The sequence below is a fragment of the Bufo bufo genome, chromosome 4 (assembly GCF_905171765.1).
Source record: "Bufo bufo chromosome 4, aBufBuf1.1, whole genome shotgun sequence".
Taxonomy (NCBI): domain Eukaryota; kingdom Metazoa; phylum Chordata; class Amphibia; order Anura; family Bufonidae; genus Bufo; species Bufo bufo.
Window position 1 is genome coordinate 248,549,970 of NC_053392.1, and position 20,630 is coordinate 248,570,599.

A 20,630-nucleotide genomic window follows, 5' to 3' on the forward strand; every position below is an offset into this window, starting at 1 on the left:
AGGTACATTATAGGGCATTAATTGGGCACTATAATTGGGGGATAGTAGGGGAGTTATTATTGGTAGAGGCACCATCGAGGGCATTATTATTGCTAGGAGCACTATAGGGGGCATTATTATTGCTGGGGGCATTATTAATATTGGGGCACTATGGTGAAAATATTATTGCTAGCAGAACAATTGGGGGAATTGTTATTGCTGGAGGTGCTATGGGACATCAATACTTGGGGAACTATAGGGACATTATTATTACTGAGGGCATAATAAGGGGCATTATTAATATGGGGCCACTATAGGGGGCATTAGTAATACTAAGAGACACAATTTTTTCAGCATTATAGTTTTTGGGTGCATTGAGCAGCACAGTGGGCACAATGAAAGAAGTTCAAAAAAACTTCAAATCAATATACTCATCACTAAGGCTGGTAGATATGCAGGCAGTCTCTTCCTATCACTGAATGTAATGTTGCCATCCTTACCTGGTTGTCTTTATGAAGTGTGCTGGCCTGTAAAGGAGGCATGGTAGCTGGAGAAAAGGGGAGGGGTGGTGGTGGCAAGGAGGGTGCTTGTAGTCGTCAAGGTAGCTAATCTCTCTCCCTCTAGCACTCCCTGCGGGTGCAGTGTTGGGAGGGAGCACCTTTTCTTCCCTTGGGCACACCCTGGATTTTGGGAGCTCCTTTGCAATGGTGGATGGATGTCCTTTATGTTAGGTAGATGGGTGCAAGGCGGGAGTGCAGATGGAAGGGCCAGCAGGTGGAGTCAAAGACCAGAAGTTGTTTGCAACCCATTTGCTTTGTGCTTCTTATTAATAAATTACTAGAGCAACAATTGGTGTTATTAGGACTTTAGTGAATTCTAAAACACCAGAGCCCATCCCACTTTTGTCATAAGTACTAGTCCTAGGTACTACTACTCCTAGCATCCACTATGTACTTATACTACCTGCAGTCCCTCCCTATGTACTTTTGCATAGCGACTGCAGGTAGTATAAGTACATAGTGGATGCCAGGAGTAGTAGTCATACGTACAAGAAGATGATTATCACTGGCACACAGCCCGCCAGGGGCCGGTGTGGTGTATGGAATAGATTTTAGGAACCGGGAGATGGGAAAAGATGCTTGGTCGGTCCTCTTACTTCCAATTTGGGGCACTGCGCGTGCACCGTGCAATGTACTGTGCAATCCCAATATGAGTGGTATGTTAAGTAGTACTATTCCTATCAGTTTAATCCCTGTTACGTCCCCTATCAGGGGACGTGTATGGAATAGATTTTAGGAACCGGGAGATAGAAAAAGATGCTTGGTTGGTCCTCTTACTTCCAATTTGGGGCACGGCGCGTGCGCCGTGCAATGTACTGTGCCACCCGATATGAGTGGTATGTTATGTAGTACTATTCCTATCAGTTTAGCCCCTGTTACATCCCCTATCAGGGGACCTGTATGGAATAGAGTTTAGACAACCGCAAAGAGTTGTCAATAGTTGACACACTCATGACATAAATTTTATTCCTCTATGCGTCAATCTTGGTGTAGTGATGACTGTGCTTGTGCGCATGTTTGGGAGATTGCAGTCGATGGCGGTTTTTCAAAGCCTATGGTCATGCTGAGGTAGTTCAGTGATAGTTAAGGGACCCAATAAACAATGATTCTGCAGTGTGGGCCCATTGTTGGCCTAGTAGGCTTTAATAATTACCTTAGATGATCACAAAGAAAATTAATGTTTTTTCTATGCAAAATTATCCAGCCGATCGCTTTTGGTCTGTTCACAATGAAGCAACGACCTTATCTCATCTGGGGTGTGCCAACATTGCCATTGCCAACACACTCATAGAGGTGATCGCTTCATTGTGATACGCAAGCCCCTTCACCCTTCAACAAGGTAACGATCACGAAGGGGAATTGACACGTGTGTGCCTTTTTTTTTTTTCTTTTTTTTTTGCAGCCACAGTGCAGCACCAGAGGCCATAAAAATTAGGCATGTACACATGCCTGAAAAATTTGCTATTGTTGCAGCCGCTGTATGTTTTCTAGGCAGAAAGTGCACTAAAACATTGCGGCTTGAACCCTAGTTGGTGGCTGAGAAGTCACGCAAGTCATCCGGCATGCAGAGATTAAATACAGCAACTTGTGGACCATTTTATAGCCCAAGGCATCTCATCAGGCCTTTTTTAGTCAAATGCATCCCCCACTGTCAGTCCCTTCGGAATCCATGCCTCATTCATCTTAATAAAGGTGAGGTAATTAGACTTTTTTGACCTAGGCGACTTCTCTTCTCAGTGACAATACCTCCTGCTGCGCTGAAGGTCCTTTCTGATAGGACACTTGAAGCGGGGCAGGCCAGAAGTTCTATCGCAAATTGGGATAGCTCAGGCCACAGGTCACCCAGTAGTCAAGGGGTTAGTCTGCTACCTGTTGGTCGAGTCGTTTTCTGAGGGTGGACCCCGAAGGGGTGTGGCGATGCGTAGGACTTAAAAAGCTCTGCATGTCCTACATCAACAACATGTCTGTAAAGAGTCCTGTCCCGGCCATGACTTCCTTTTCAACAATAGAGTACTGGTTGGGGATTGCCTTTTGTGAAAAAAAAAAAATTGTCCGGGTACCTTCCACTGCGATGTCCCAGTAGCTACAAATTTTTTGAAGGCCTCAGACTCCACCAGCTTGTATGGTAAAAGCTGGCGGGCTAAGAGTTCCGACAAGCCAGCTGTCAGATGCCGGGCAAGGGGGTGACTCTGTGACATTGGCTTCTTACGCTCAAACATTTCCTTGACAGACACCTGACTGTGGGCAGATGAGCAGGAACTGCTGAAGGCGGAGTGGCGGATGGTTGAGAGGGGGCAAGGAGGACAGCAGTGGTTGACGTGGCTGAAGATGCTGGACCAGGAGGAGGATGGTGGCTTTGAGTTTGTGTGCCGCTTGTACTCATCATGTGTTGATCCCATAGGCGTTTGTGATGTGAGATCATGTGCCTTCGCAAAGCAGTTGTACCTAGGTGGGTGTTGGACTTCCCACGACTCAGTTTCTTTTGGCACAGGTTGCAAATGGCATCGCTGTTATCAGAGGCAGACACACAAAAAAATGCCACACTGCTGAGCTTTGCAATGACGGCATTCTGGTGGTGGCAACAGCATGCGTTGATTGGCGTGCTGTCTGGCTGACCCCGGGTGCCGATACATGCCGTCTGACTGTGCCACTAGCTCCTTGCGACGACCTCCCCCTGCTTCCAACTCGTCTCCTCCTTCTCTCTGTCTCCCCATCTGAACTTTCCCCCTGTTCTTCTTCTTTTCGAGCGGGCACCCACGCGACATCCACGGACACATCGTCATCATCAACCGCTTTACTTGTATCTGACAACTCAGCAAAGGAAGCAGCAGCGGGTACAACATCATCATCATCACACCGTACGCCCATGTGTGTAATGCTGCCTGACCGAGACATATCCCTGTTATCTACCTCCTCTGGCAATAATAGTTGCGCATCACTAATTTCTTCCAACTGATGTGTAAACAACTCCTCTGACAGATCAAGTGAAGCAGCTGTGGTGCTAGTGTTGGTGGTGGCGGCAGGCAGGTGAGTGGTAACTTGAGAGGTGCCCGAAGCTGAGCTGGAGGAGGATGGTGCCTCATGCTTCCGAGCGGAAGCTGTAGAAGATTGGGTGTCCTGTGTTAGCCAGTCAACTTTGTGAGTTCAAGGTACGTGGCCTCTGAACACTGGGCATTATTCTAGGGCCAGAGGAAATCACAGTACCACGACCACGACGGCCCCTGCGGGGTGGCCTGCCTCTGCCTGTTATTTTTTTTTCAATTAGTTGTACTATGCGTGCAAGCTACTGTGACACCAGATATGAGTGGTGGCACTGGCAATAGTGGGCACATTCCACGCTGTGGGCATGACACACACGCTTGGAGGCAACTGCAATTATATTACAGTGAAAAATTATTATATTTTTTTTTAAATGCAAGCTACTGTGACACCAGATATGAGTGGTGGCACTGGGCACTGGCAGTAGTGGGCACAGTACACGCTGTAGGCCTGACACACACGCTTGCAAGCAACTGCAATTATATTACAGTGAATTTTTTATTTTATTTTTTTAAATGCAAGCTACTGTGACACCAGATATGAGTGGTGCAACTGGGCACTGGCAATAGTGGGCACAGTACACGCTGTGGGCCTGACACACACGCTTGCAGGCAACTGCAATTATATTACAGTGAATTTTTTATTTTATTTTTTTAAATGCAAGCTACTGTGACACCAGATATGAGTGGGGCAACTGGGCACTGGCAATAGTGGGCACAGTACACGTTGTAGGCCTGACACACACGCTTGCAGGCAACTGCAATTATATTACAGTGAAAAAATAGTTGTTGATTTTTAAATGCAAGATACTGTGACACCAGATATGAGTGGTGGCACTGGGCACTGGCAGTAGTGCGCACAGTACACGCTGTGGGCCTGACACACACGCTTGCAGGCAACTGCAATTATATTACAGTGAAAAATGTATTTATGTTTTTTAAATGCAAGCTACTGTGACACCAGATATGAGTGGTGCAACTGGGCACTGGCAGTAGTGGGCACAGTACACGTTGTAGGCCTGACATACACGCTTGCAGACAACTGCAATTATATTATAGTGAAAAAATTGTTTTTTATTTTTAAATGCAAGCTACTGTGACACCAGATATGAGTGGTGCAACTGGGCACTGGCAGTAGTGGGCACAGTACACGTTGTAGGCCTGACACACACGCTTGCAGGCAACTGCAATTATATTACAGTGAAAAATATATATATTTTTTTTTTAAATGCAAGCTACTGTGACACCAGATATGAGTGGTGCAACTGGGCACTGGCAGTAGTGGGCACAGTACACGTTGTAGGCCTGACACACACGCTTGCAGGCAACTGCAATTATATTACAGTGAAAAAATTGTTGTTGTTTTTATAAATGCAAGCTACTGTGACACCAGATATGAGTGGTGGCACTGGCAGTAGTGGGCACAGTAAACGCTGTGGGCCTGACACACACGCTGGCAGGCAACTGCAATTAGATTACAGAGAGAAAAAAAAAAGCAGACTGATGTACTAGCCCTAAAAAGGGCTTTTTGGGGTGCTGTCAGGACGCTGTCCTTACAGCAGATCAGATGAGTCTTTGAGGACTGGAGTGGACACAGAACACTGGCCTAGCTAACGATTTCCCTATTAAATCAGCAGCAGCTGCACTGTCCCTGCTCTCACTAACACTGCAGCTTCCGAATAAATCTAAGATGGATGCTGTCCTTGCTTTTTGATAGGAGGTGGGAGGGTCTGGAAGGGAGGGTATGCTGCTGATTGGCTGGAATGTGTCTGCTGACTGTGAGGTACAGGGTGAAAGTTTGCTCAATGATGACGTATAGGGGCGGACTGACCGCACATGTTCGCCCGCCGCGGCGAAGGCAAACAAGCGATGTTCGCCGGCCAATAGTTCGGGACATCTCTATTTGTGTCCTGCCAGTCCACTCTTCCTGCATCGGAGCAGAAATATTCAGCAAAGGAGTCAAATTGTTTATTGTATAGCCTTTGCCCCTTGTCAGAATTTATGAAGACCATGGAATCATTGGTTTGGCCATAAGCCCCAACATCGATTGCCACAAAACGGTGCTGGGCATCAGCTATGGCCATTAATATAATTGAAAAATCTTTTTTTTAGTTAAAGAACTCAGAACCAGTGCCTTGGGGCTTGATAATACGTATATGTTTACCCTCTACTGCCCCAAGACAGTTTGGAAACTGGCACATCTCCCAAAAATTTTCTGAAATTTCGATCCACTGTTGCCTATTTGGATGCGGGATAAATCCTGCATGCAACTGCTCCCACAAAACACGGTACATATCCTTAAAGGGGTTGTCCAAGTTCTGTGATTATTAGTAAATAGGCTGCTTTTCACTAACAGCATATATATATGTGGGTTCTACCTTTATTTCTTTATTCTAATGCCCACATTCCTTAGACTGGATTTGCGGACCGGAAGTGTTATTTTTTGTTCAGCTGGTGACATACTGGCCTCCTTACTGGTGTGCTAAGCCTAGTCTTCCGCTTAGCAAAGAACCCAGTGACGTCACCGGCACAGATTGGCGTTCTGGAGCGCTCAAGGAGGCTGTTTTGTAGGAGGGAACTGGCATCGCTAGAGAACACCCCTCTGTGCCAGTTACGTCACCGGGCACATAGGGGCATTATTTTGGACTGAAGGAGGTTGATTTGGAGGCAGGGAAGGCTGCTGTTTAGCATAGTGCATGCCTATCATCTGCATGTATACTCAATGTGGCCGCATGGATTCTGCATATTCAAGTGCTGTAGGCACGCCTCCCATGTCCTGTAGGCACGCCTCCCATGGTTGGGATTGAGACGTCAATCTACAGAGTCGCACTGCCTTGCGGGACCCTGACCTATACTTAATAAGTTTCCATGCACTTTGATCATCTGCCCATATTTAGAGGAGTCTGTGGGCTGGTATGTGTATCCGCATTGGGCTGCTTTAACACTAGCGTTCGGGGTTCCGCTTGTGGATTCCGTTTCGGGGCTCTCGTGGGCGGCCCCGAACGGATCCGTGGAGCCCCAGTGCATTCTGAGCGGATGCGGATCCGCTCGGAGTGCATCGGGTTGGCTTCGCCTGGCCTCCGTTCCGCTCAGCTTGCAGTGTTCGGGTGTCCGCCTGGCCGTGTGGAGCCAGACGGATCCGTCCGGACTTGCAGTGTGGGTCGGTGGGTGCGGATCCGTTTGAAGTTGACACAATGTGGTGCGATTTTGAGCGGGTCCATCCCCCATTGACTTTCGGTGTGGGGTCTGGACGGGTCCGTCTGACTAATTTGCACACTTGGAATTTTTCTGAGCTATGGTGCAGACGGATCCGTTTTGAGCGGATCCCAACGTCTGCATTGTGGGAGCGGATCCGTCAGTGCAGACACCAGACGGATCCACTCTGAATGCAGGTGTGAAAGCGGCCTTAAATGTGCCGCCGCGATCGTGACCGCTCCGTTACTAAGGCTTGCCTGCGTTGCCGGGGTGGGGCGTCCACCACTGCTTGTGGTGTTGCAGTGGGGGTGTTGCCTTGGCGGCGCCCTTGACATTGCGGTCACGTGCTGTGTTACGCGATCGCCGCATCACTATTCCTCCGCCCCTTGGAGTTTGAGGCCTCATGTTTTGTTGGTGCCGCTGTCACTCAGACGTTTGGCCGCACCTACTGCACTGCCCCCGGTTCCTCCTCCATATGACTACATGGGCTACTGATTGGCTTTCCTGGCATGGTCAGGGCGTGTCTTATGATGCACCTCTGACACTGCGGTCATGTGCTTGCTCACATGCTCGCTTTGTCAGCTTAGTCCTGCCCCCATTAGTACTGGGGCTCCAATTCCATTGGTGCTGACGTCATTCAGGTCCTGCAATCTTAATTATCTTCCACACACCTGTGTGGGCACTATATAGGGGAGATGTTTTTATGTGTTTCCGTATCCCCGGAAGAAGCCAGATCTACTGGGTCAGGAGTTGGCCGAGAGATCTTTGCACCATTCAAGGTATGTTTAATGTGTTCCTTCCATCTTAAACCTCAGTCTCCACAATCTGTTGCATTATGTTTGGGGCGTTGCTTCTATGAGACTCGAGGTATGCTCTTTCAGCTAGTATTCTTTTTCCCTGTATTTTTTTGCACTGATCTCCAGGCCTCTCCTTGGGTCCTGCTCCTCATCTGTGTGTCCCGCCTCGTGCTGCCTGTTTTATAATACATGTATGTACTGTTTATATATATTTACAATAAAGCTTTTTGGATTTTCATACATACGAAAGTTAGTTTCATTTATTTTTTGGTGATTATTATGACTCCTTGGGGGTCCGATGTTTTGATATCATTCTGTCCGGTTAATATTGGTTGACCATAAGGCAGTGCGGCAGGAAATTACATAGAGGGAGCGCTGCAATGTAAACAATACCGAGCGCAGCTTCGGGGACCCGGAGGAGTGAAAAAAAAAAAACTGGGAACCTTCAGGGGGACCTTACAGATACATTTAACGGTGAATACTAATGTTAGTTAAAAAGAATGTGATCCCGGACAACCCCTTTAACAATCAAGGAAACTTCCGAGACAAAACTGGTAAGGAAGGGACATCAAACTTTCTCCTGTTGCCAGAAATCTATCAGGAGAAAATAAAAAAAAATGAGTGTAAATAAAGATGAGCAAATATGAAAAAAAAAAAATGCACAAAAAAACACAAGCTATATTATTTGGATGGCCTTGTTTGGGACCTTAAACTGGACATACCACCGTTAAATGCTCAAATGCTTTCTTTTGTTGTGTGGTCATTTTCACAGGGCAAAGGATATTTTTTGGAAATCCAGTGATGGAACGGGCTCTCCATGGAGAACGATAGGCGTATGCTTCTGGCTAGCATTAGTCACAGTGCTGTCAACGTCTCTAATGGTCGTGATAGGGGTAAATCCTGACTAATGGAGCCAGTGAAGACACAGTGAACAATACTAATGCAGAGCCTCTAAAGCCCTTGGCCTGCGCAATCAAGAGCTGCACTAGGTACAGTATCAAATAAAGAAAATTAGTACCATGGGGTATGGAAATATGTCAAGTTTCAGCTTTGAACCCACAAAAGCTACGTTAAAAAATTATACAAAAATAACAGTTAAAATCAAAATATAAAAAAATAAAGAACATACCTTATGGTAAGAATTAAAGGGTTTCTATCACTTCATATCACATATTTAGGTGTCAGACACTAGCGATCCGCTAGTGTCTGCTCTAACAAACCATCCTAATATGATAGGTTTTGGGGCAGCCGTTTTGCTAAAATAAGAACTTATATCTATATGCTAATGAGCCTCTAGGTGCTATGGGGGCGTCATTAGCACCTAGAGGCTCCGTCTACCTTCCTAAACTGTCGCCGCCCAGCGCGTCCCTCCAGCCCGCCCATCTCCTGCTGAATGCGATCCTCTCCGTGCGCGTCTCTGTTCTGCGCATGCGCAGTGAATGTCTGACCGCTTCCCTGCTCAGACATCTCCACTGCGCCTGCGCCGATGACATCATAGTGCTCCGAGGAACAGGCGCAGTGGAGCTGTCTGAGCAGGGAAGCGGTCAGGCATTCACTGCGCATGCGCAGAACAGAGACGCGCACGGAGAGGATCGCAGATCATCGCATTCAGCAGGAGATGGGCGGGCTGGAGGGACGCGCTGGGCGGCGACAGTTTAGGAAGGTAGACGGAGCCTCTAGGTGCTAATGACGCCCCCATAGCACCTAGAGGCTCATTAGCATATAGATATCAGTTCTTATTTTAGCAAAACGGCTGCCCCAAAACCTATCATATTAGGATGGTTTGTTAGAGCAGACACTAGCGGATCGCTAGTGTCTGACACCTAAATATGTGATATGAAGTGATAGAAACCCTTTAAGCGTTCTGCAGGTGAAACACTTTGACGAAAAGTGGTGTCCTGTCTTTCGATGCGATGAGACACCCTTTGTAGCAGATCATCAAAACTGTCGACGCTCATCCGTAAAGTAGTTATGAAACTTGTCCAGATAATTCCACAGTTTGTGAAACAGAACTTCAAATGCTCCTCTTCTCATTCTGGCAGAAGTAATGGGATGCACCCAATAGCGACGGCGCCGTCTGGCTCGAAGAAGTCTTCTCCAGCGGGAAACAAGGATTAGAACCGGAAATCCAAAGCGAATGTGGTCCGGCATCATCTTTGCTATCTTCTGAGGCATCATCTGAGGGGTATGTGACCTTCGTTTGTCTTTTATAGCCACTGTACAATTTGCATGTGAAATTGGTTCTTTTGATGTTTGAAATTTTAAATACCGGATCCGTTATTCCATCTGAAACCGGATGAGATGGATCCATTATTTCACCGGATCCGGTAAAAAAGATCTCTGTTTACATACGGTTTGCCCACAATAGAATAACAGATCCAGGGGGGGGGGGTAAAAAACTATCCGTTTACATGCGGTTTGACGGACCCGGCAGACATTTCCGGCAACAGAACTGCCTGCCTGAATCCAACAACGCTAGTGTGAAAATACCCTAAACGTTAACACATAGATAACTGAATATCCATCTTATCTCCCCAAATAAAAAGATGAGCAATTGAAATCCAAGGGCCAGTCTTTATCTCTTCTGACATTTGCCATCAGGGAAAAGTCAGGAGTTTCCCCATACACAATAGATAGTTGGCCAAACCCACTAAAATCAGTGGGTTCGACTGAAGTTTTTCTTATATGAATGGTTAGCTTAACAAGTAAATATATATTTGTAGAATTCATATGCCAACTTCAAAATCTCCTGGCATCTTAATATGTTTGATATTTATATCCCCCTGCAAAAAAAGCTAATCAATCTAAGAGAACAAACTCAAGAACTTTGACAGCATTCTCACTAGCCAAAAAAATATCAAAGTAGGCAAATATTGTTTACAAAGAATGACCTGTATCTCTAGTCATTTGTTCCTATAATCAGCAATTTACAAAACTTAGATATAATGCAACATGGCAGCAAATAAAAAATTCCATTACAAGAAGTCAACATGTACGCAAAAAGTATACAAATGCACCACAATACCCTTGTCCCAATAAATATTTAATTTCCCTCTCAGAGTACAAAGCACATAAATATACAGCAGAGGTCAGCTGGAGATGTGATGAAGAAGAAAAGGGATGTTTGTAAATCAGAGTGCTTCCATATCGTGTTTTGCAGATTTTACATCAAATTGGCCATTGGTATGAAGAATGAGAGGATACTTTAATTGTAAGCTTACTAAACACTTCTGCTTGCTTTACAATTGGTGACACATTGCAGATTCACGAATCATTCTGCAAACATGAAATTATCAAGCTGCATGGTTTTCCACAAGACCATTATTTTTTGTGACTGAGATAAATGTAGAGATCCATTAATGTAAATGCATTTCAGAAGCTCTGTACCATTATGGAGACTGGTTGTGAGAGTAATTGAGAATGACAGGCAGTGGTTACTTTTTTCATACTAGTGAATTTCAACTTAAAAGGAGAATTAACATTTAAATAGTGATGGATGAACATCGGTGAATGCGATCAAATATTCGCGAACCGCAAGTTCGTGGCGGGCCCCATCTATTTTAATGGCAGGTGAACCTGAAAAACCTTCAGGTCATATTTGCAGCCACCAAATACTTACTAGATGTGCACAAATAGTCCCACAACATGGACAGGGGCATACTAGAGGGGGATCAATGACAAAAATTCCCACAAAAAATATATATTTTAATCATAGGCCATTTTTATGCGTCTTAAAGGGAAATTCTCAAAAATGTGCCCTGCTGGAGCCTAGAAGGATTTTATTTTAGGCCACGGGAGTACGGGCCCTAAAAATTAGGCATTCATCTGACATAAAAGAAATTGTGATTATGTGGCTTGAGGTACATTATGCGGTCACTGAATAACAATTCTACTGTAGCCCACTGGAGTACAGGCCCCAAACATTAGGCATTCACCGGACAGAAAAGATCAAGTGATTATGTGGCTGGAGGTATATTAGACGGTCATTGGATATCAATTTTCCTGCAGGTCAGTGGAGTACAGACCCCAAACATTAGGCATTCACTGGACAGAAAAGGCCTTTTATGCCGCTGTACTTACCTAAGACAGGGACCATTATTTGTTCTGCGTTGTGGCGGATATGTGTGGGCTGGCATGAGGAAATTCAATTAAACATGGTCGTCACAAGTGTTGAATTCCTCCGAGATCCATGCCTCATTTATTTTTAGAAATGTGAGGTAGTGCACACTGTCGTGAGCTAGGCGAGTGCGTCTATCGGTCACAATCCCCCCTGCTGCGCTGAACGTCCTTTCGGACAGGGCACTCGACGATGGGCAAGCCAAGAGTTCCACGGCAAATTGTGCCAGCTCTGGCCACAGGACAAGCCTGCGCACCCAGTAGTCCAAGGGTTCCTTGCTTCTCAGAGCGTCCACATTGGTCGTTAACCCGATGTCAGACACCTGTCGGTTTAGGCGTTCCATGAGGCTGGATCCAGAGGGCGACCGTCGATGGGTTGGCTGCAAGAATGATCTCATATCCAAAGTGACCAACACATCTTCAAACTGCCCTCTTGCATGCGCGGTAGGATTGGTACCCGCAACTGTTTCTCTGTGGGTGGAAATTCCTTTGCCAGCGCCTGCAGCAGCAGAATGCAGCATCTCTCGCAGCAAGGCCTGGAAATGCTGCATTCTGACAGCCCTCTGTGATGCTGGTAACATGTCCGCCATTTTGTGTTTGTACCAGGGGTCTAAGTACGTTGCCACCCAGTACTGGTCCTTGCCTTTAATGCCCTTTATAGGGGGTCGCTCTTCAAACACTGGAGCATAAAGGCACCTATTTGCACTAAATTGGAAGCGGTCGAGCGCCTTGGCTCCTCCTCATCGCCCAGGAGAATGTCGTCCTCAGTCTCCTCCCCCCATCCACGGACAACACCAGGGATCCCCAAAAAGTTTAAAACCTGCTCTTCATACTCCTCCTCCCGCAGGCACCATCCTCCTCTAACTCCTCTTCAGATTCCTGCTGACTTGTCTCAGATGGAGTAGCCCCCCCCCCCCCCCCCCGGGAATTCATTCAGCATGGCAACTTCCTCATCTTCCAGCTCCTGCTCCTCGACGGCTTCATCAATGACACGACGCAATGCACTATCCAGAAAGAAGGTGTAAGGTACGATGACACTGATGACACCCTGGCTGCGACTGACCAGTTTGGTGGTTTCATCAAATGGCCGCAGAAGTCTGCATGCATCGCGCATGAGCGTTGGGCTTACTGTGACTTATGCGTTGACAGCACAGGCTGCAGATGGCAACACTATTATCAGCAGCTGACATGTTAAAAAAAAAAGCCCACACTGCGGAGCCATGTGCCAGCGTCCTGGGAGAGCAAGATGTGACCATGCATGGTGGATGGCTCACTACAGATACATTTGTAGTCTGCTTTTTGCCTCCTATGCACTGCGAGTTCTGCCTGCTTCTCCTCCTTCTCTGCTGCTCCATCTCTACCTCTGGACTCCCCTCCTCCTCCTCTCTTGTGGGCACCCACTGACGTCCATCGACACGTCATAATCGTCACATTCGGCACCACTGACATTAGAGATCTTGGAGTAGGCAGCAACAGCGGGGACCACCCTCTTTGGGCCGATCTGGGTAGTGTCGTCAGACTGCTGGGTGGTGTCTGTTGCTACCTCCTCTTCCTCATCTGATGCCAAGAAAGGCTACGCATCGGTATGGTCTGGGAATGGATGGGAAAATAATTCCTCTGACTTGAGTGGAGTACTATGGTGGTGGTGTCTTGTGGGGTGCACACAGCAGAGAGTGAGGAAGGTGCAGATTCAGAGGAAGCGGAAGGCTGAATGAGCCACTCAACCAACTCTGGTGCGCACTTTGAAATTATCGCACGCGCCTTCTCCAACTTCCCACTTAGGCTCCAGCCTGGTGCACCTGCCCGACCCCTAACATCCCTGTGGAACGGTCTGCCTCTTCCTCTGCCTGTCATTTTCTAAATGACCCTCTGCCTAAGTCCGTAGAGAAGAGCAGTATTTGTGGAAGAAGGTATATCGCAGCCCTCAATCAGTATTTGGCGGAAACCGGTATATAGCACCCCTCAATCAATATTTGGTGGAAACAGGTATATGGCACCCCTCAATCAGTATTTTGTGGAAGCAGGTTTATTGCACCCCTCAATCAGTATTTGGTGGACAAAGGTATATAGAAATAGCAGCCCTCAATCAGTAATTGGCGGAAAAAGGTGTATTGCACCAATCGTTGTTTGGTGGAAGAAGGTATATAGCAATAGCACCCCTTAATCAGTATTTAGTGGAAGAAGGTATATGGCACCCCTCAATCAGTATTTGGCAGAAACAGGTATATGGCACCCCTCAATTAGTATTTTGTGGAAGCAGGTGTATTGCACCCCTCAATCAGTATTTGGTGGAAGAAGGCATATAGCAATAGCACCCCTCAATTAGTATTTAGTTGAAGGTATATGGCACCCCTCAATCAATATTTGTCGGAAACCGGTATTTAGCACCCCTCAATCAGTATTTGGTGGAAACAGGTAATATAGCACCCCTTAATCAGGATTTGTGGCAGAAGGTATATGGCACCCCTAAATCAGTATTTGGTGGAAGAAGGTATATATAAATAGCACCCCTCAATTAGTATTTAGTGGAAGAAGGTATATGACACCCCTCAATCAGTATTTGGCGGAAAATGGTGTATTGCACCCCTCAATCAGTATTTTGTGGAAGAAGGTATATATCAATAGCACCCCTCAATCAGTATTTTGTGGAAGGTATATGGTACCCCGCAATCAGTATTTGGCGGAAACAGGTATATGGCACCCCTCAATCAGTATTTGGTGGAAGAAGGTATATCGCAGCCCTCAACCAGTTTTTTTGGGGGCAACAGGTATATCACACCCGTTGCAATTAGTTACTCCAATAGAGTTTGTCCCTCCTATCTAGCTGCGGTATCTCAGCAGAACCGCACACAACCTGATGCACAATACAAATACACAATAATATAATTTCTATGTTAGAAAGTATATTATAAGTATATCACACCCCTCTATATCACACATATAGATAGCACACATATACCAGTCCTTAAAAAGGACTTTTGTGGCCCTATTAGCTAGCGTTTGGTGTGCCTAACGGTCCCTGCTCCACACAGCAACCTCTCCCTACACTGGCAAAACACAATGTAAAATGCCAGCCAGATCGGGTTCTATTATAGGGTTGGGGGTGTGCCCATGTGCTGAAACATCTTAATTGGCTGTCCTGTCCCACCTGATGGATGCGTCATGGGTCAAAGTTCGGCGCTATGCAAAAAATTATGGCGCGTGCGAATATCGCCTTATGTTCGCATGTTTGGCGAAGGCAATCTCTACATTTAAACATGCTAAAGGATTAATACTTAGGCTCACAACTTATTTCTATTAAAGGGGATTTCCAGACTCCAGATATTGATAACCAATTCTTAGGATCTGTCATCACCATATTTGATTATTGGGGTCTGACACGCCCTACTCACTGTTCAGCTGTTACCCATCATTCCTGTGTTTCAACATTTGTAATAGGATTCGAGGTGTCCATGCTTTGCAGTTTTGTTCCAGTGCTGTGGGTCTTAAACTGGGCAATTGCCCAGGGCCCCGATCCTCTAAGGGTCCCCCTGCTTCAGATCGCTGAACAGTTGGGACTTCCCGGGCTTAGAAGTCCCTGCTTTGACTCCATATATGGCTGTGTCCATATATGGAGTCGGTGCATACATGCACCTTGTGTATGTAAGTCTAATTTAGCCTTTATTTTTGAAAATGTTTCTGTGGGGATTCAAACTCACAATGTGGGGATTAGAGCTCAGTGCTCTAAACTATTGCTGGAAAACCTCATAGAAGTTTCTCTTGCATTAGGTATTCATATACAGCAGAAGTATTTTATAAAAATAAAAAAAAATATAATTAAAAAAAATGTATGGCACAAAATAATCATGTAATTACTAAAAAAAATACATGAAATGATACTTCTGATATATATGAATGCATAAGGCGTGGGAAACTACCATGAGGCATAATATTGTTACAGTAATTTAACATGGAGTTCTATAGCCTGCAGTAGCGTCCTGGTTGCCATAATTATCGATCGGAGTCACAGCGATTAAACTGGGAGTCCGATCGGAACTCTCTGCTGCCACCAATGTGGGGATTAGAGCTCAGTGCGGCACCTGAAGGGTTAATTGTGCTGATCACAGCCCCCTGTAAAAGATCGGGTGCTGCCAGGCAGCAGGGGGGCAGTCATGTACACAGTTCGTAGTATATTCTAACTAGAAGCGTCCCCATCACTATGGGAACGCCTCTGTGTTAGAATATACTGTCGGATCTGAGTTTCACGATGTAACTCAAATCCGATGGTATATTCTAACATAGAGGCGTTCCCATGGTGATGGGGACGCTTCAAGTTAAAATATACCATCGGATTGGAGAAAACTCTGATCCTATGGTATATTAACTCCTGACTTTACATTGAAAGTCAATAGGGGACGAATCAGTTTGCAATTGCACCATATTGTGTCAACGTCAAATGGATCCGTCCACATTGACTTGCATTGTAAGTCAGGACGGATCCGTTTGGCTCCGCACGGCCAGGCGGACACCAAAACGACATTTTTTTCATGTCTGTGGATCCTCCAAAAATCAAGGAAGACCCACGGACGAAAAAACGGTCACGGATCACAGAAAAACAGAACCTGTTTTTGCGGACCGCAAAAAAAAACTGTCGTGTGCAGGAGGCCTTAGATGCCGTGGGTCAGTGGAACTTTAACCATCGTTTAGTGGGAAGCCATTTAAGCCACTCCGGGGCCAAAAATATACTGGTAAGGTCTGACCTAGAGATGAGTAATTTTATTCTAAAGTAATCAAAATAGTTACAAATTTCACAAACATTCTTCTGCCAAACATGCAAAATAGCATCCGCCATTTTACAGTTAAAGGGGTTGTCTCACTTCACCAAATAGCATTTATCATGTAGACAAAGTTAATACATCTAAGAGCGTTAAAACACGGAAGCACAGGCTTTATCTTCAGGTGCGCTTTTCCCGACCGGAGATCAGGGAAAGCACCCTGTTCTAAAAATGAGCCGGAGCATGTACTAGGCTTCCAGGCTCATTGTTAGTATATCCCAGGCCACTAGGTGGCAGCACTAAACTGTGATATAGTGATTTCTAAACAGAATAATGGAGCAATTTCCATTATTCTGTATAAATTGCATGATGATGAGCAAAAAGTAATAAAAGAAGTTTACACTTATTAATGTATTGTAATTGTTAATTACAGAATAAACACTTGCTATTTTGCTACCATTTAATAATCAATGTGCCAAACCTGTGACCTGCCATTGTTTTAATGGGCCTCATATTAAAATGTCTGTAAAGGAAATGCGTGGAAAACAAAAGACCTGCGTCTCGTTGTCCACGAGTGGGATAAAACTAGGGATTAGCAAATCTATTCATTAGAATTGGAATTCAAAAAAATTTTTCAGGCTTGTCTGTATAGAAGAGAACATGGAACATAGAGCAGGACAATTTCCAGAGAAGTGTTGCATGGCTGTAACATAAAGACTTCCCCCATGTTATCCTATGGGGCTGAAGATTCTCAATCCTGCGCTGTATTCTGCTGTGGAAATATTCTGCAACATAAATAATAGTTTGTTGTGAGTTTTCTGAGGCTAAATGTCTTCATTCATTTCAATGGGGATATAGTCCGCACATAAATCCACCCTTAGCTTTCTTCATATCTCTCTCTCTCTCTCGTACCCAGTACCCCGGTACCCGTGTTGCTTCTGAAGCCCACATGGCTGCCACTGCATCTCCCTGTCGCGCGGATGGAAACATCCAGCATCGGGGGGCAGCCAATGGCAGGTGGTTATGGGGACGAGCCTCCCTAGCATCACGGGTGACACTAGGGAGGCTCATCCCCGTCACCGCCTGCAGTTTTCATCCACGCAACAGGGAGATGCAGTGGCGGCCAAATGGGCTTCAGAAGAGACGTGGATGCTGCGGAGCCAGGTAAGTACATTGTATGTAAGGGGCCTGGGCATATGGGGGGCATTTCAGGGTCGGCTAACCCCTTTAAGTAGGAAAATGGCACAAAATGTTAACTACGATTTCAATTTATTTCAACAGCTTTTGTCACAAGATGGCACGAGTTAACTCTGTGAAGTGTTATCAGAGTCAAATTTAGCTTGGCTACATCTGTATAATACAATCACATGAATACAGACCAGATTAGAGAAGGCGATTAGATAACAAAGTTTTATTTTTACTCATTTGTGGCAATACTGAGCTATTTATATTTTCCTTGAAATTTCTTTCATGTTGCGCTTTGAAAGGTACTATTATATGAGCCATGTGGGGTGATCTTATGAAAAAGTGGCATGGTACAATGTTAAAACCAAAAAATTTATCTTTTTATTCTCTGGATTATTTTGCTGTCTTCTGCTTACTGAACATGTCAGTGCTGCTCCTATTTAAAAATTAATAGAGAGATTTAAAAAAACAAAACGCTTTATGCCAGTCTCTGGAATCAGCGCTGTGTGGCAGTATATAGAATTACATGTACCTTCGTAATGCAGCAGTCAGAAAATTGTTTCCTATAATATGTGATTAAAAAAATGTTGCCTCCTTGATGTAACAGGTGCTCTTTCCTGTGTTACTGTCTGCAATAACAAATGTCTTTTTGGAAATGGTGAGGCTGGATGGGTGTTAGCTACCTGTTAATATTTAGACCTTTTTTACATCACACCCTGTTTTGTATTCTATGATAACCATGTTGCCAAAGCTACATACAGTATATACTACATGCATTTTATGTCAATGACATAAATTCTTTTTGAATGCCAAATTACCCAATACCCAATGCAGAGAGTGTCCTTAAAGGGGATGTGCCGTTAATTTTTTTCTGCCAGTTAAAACCAGACAGTAAGGCCCCTTTCATATGGGCGAGAATTCCGTGCGGGTGCAATGCGGAACGTTAATAGACAACGTTAATACAAGGCACTTACTAATATGATTGTCCATATTGCCTTCTCTGTTGGCTTGATTAATTTTTCCCATCTCATTATACATGTTGCGTTTCAATGGATACGACCACCCAGCAATCCAGCAGTGGTGCCCATGCTTGCACACTATAGAAAATAGTGCCAACCTCTCTGCAGGAGTGCACTTAAGTCTAGGCATTTTACCATAGTGTGCAAGCATGGCCTCCGCTGCTGGATTGCAGGGTGGTCATAGCCATAGAAATGAGCAGTGTATAATAAGAAAGAAAAATGAATCCAGCCTGCAAAGGAGGTCAATACACAATACATTAGAAAGTGCCTTGTATTAACTTTACCTACTTTATAAATGCCATTTGCTGAAGTGAAACAACCCCTTTAAAAGGATTTTCTGGCTTTAGAGCCAATAACCCCTGGGGTAATCCACTGTTCCCCATTCCATGCTCTTCTGGTCTCTGTAGTAAGGAAGTGGTTTGGCACATCACTGCTGTGATGTAGGGTTCAAGCTGCTGTGACTGCTGGGACCTATGATCAGCGAGGGTACCATTTGTCAGATACTAACTGATCAGATATTTCTTCCTTGTCCTGTGGCTAGGGGATAGGTTTATTTTAGGATTACCTTTTTTACAGGGATTTGTCTGGTCTCAAGAGGAAACTAGACAACTCAGGGGATCATCATGATATGGAATAGACTTATGTGACAGATTCTGCGCCAATGCTCTGGATTTACCAGCAGGGCTTTGCTTTTCCAGCTGCAGTTGGTACGTCATGTCGACATCACATGACTATTGCAGCTACACAATTGGCCTAAGCAGTGCACTGAAGAGGCCGATGGCTGGGTGGATGTTAACATCACCACTACAATCAGGGAAAACAGAGCCCCACAAGGAGAACCAGAGCGGTGATTGAGATCTGGCAGTCTATTCCTCTTGAAACCCAACAACTCCATTAACCTTTTAAGCCCCAAGGAAGAGCAATTCTTCAGGGTTCATAACATATAGTATCAAACATTCATAAACTAAGATATCTGATTTAAAGGGGTTGTCCCATTATCTCCTATGCACAGCATGGGGGGATAAGTATCTGATTGGTGGGGGTCTAACTGCTAAGGGCCATGCCAATCATGAGTGGTGGACCTGTGTTCCCCCATTTGAATGAATGCACACTGCTGCTCAATCCAACTCTGTGGGACTGTCGGAGATAGCTGAGCACTTGTACTTGGCTATCTCTGGCAGTCCCATAAGTTTGAATCAGTGGGGGCCCCACTGGTCGGACCCTTGCCGATTAGATACTTATCTCCTATTCTATAGTTAACTTAGGAGATATGTGTTGGACAACCTCTTTAAATAGAAGATGGGGAAGATGCTCTTTGAAAGAACAATACAAATACATATACCAAACAGTGTGTACTCATATGTAAAATTATATCCAATCAAAAGAATTGTAGGGCTCCAGGATAGTGAACAAATATGTTCTTCATTCATTGATGTTTCATAGTACTGTAAATGGCCACTCAAAGTGCTGGGGAAAATAGAGGATGATGCATAGGGAGGAACAAGTGGAAGGATGCAGATGGTGTGAGAAGTTGGGACACCATTGGACCCCCACTATTCTAAAATTTATTTCATAGGAGGCATAGAATCCAGGCATGTTTTGAGTAGGGACATTGCTGATTTAAAGCAACACTTTGCTTAAGGGCTCTTTCACACTTGCGTTCTTTTCTTCCGGCATAGAGTTCCGTCGTCGGGGCTCTATGCCGGAAGAATCCTGATCAGTTTTATCCTAATGCATTCTGAATGGAGAGAAATCCGTTCAGGATGTCTTCAGTTCCGGACCGGAACATTTTTTGGCCGGAGAAAATACCGCAAATCCTGAACACTTGCCGCAAGGCCGGTCCCGGAATTAATGCCCATTGAAAGGCATTAATCCAGATCCGGCCTTAAGCTAAACGTCGTTTCGGCGCATTGCCGATCCGACGTTTAGCTTTTTCTGAATGGTTACCATGGCTGCCAAGACTCTAAAGTCCTGGCAGCCATGGTAA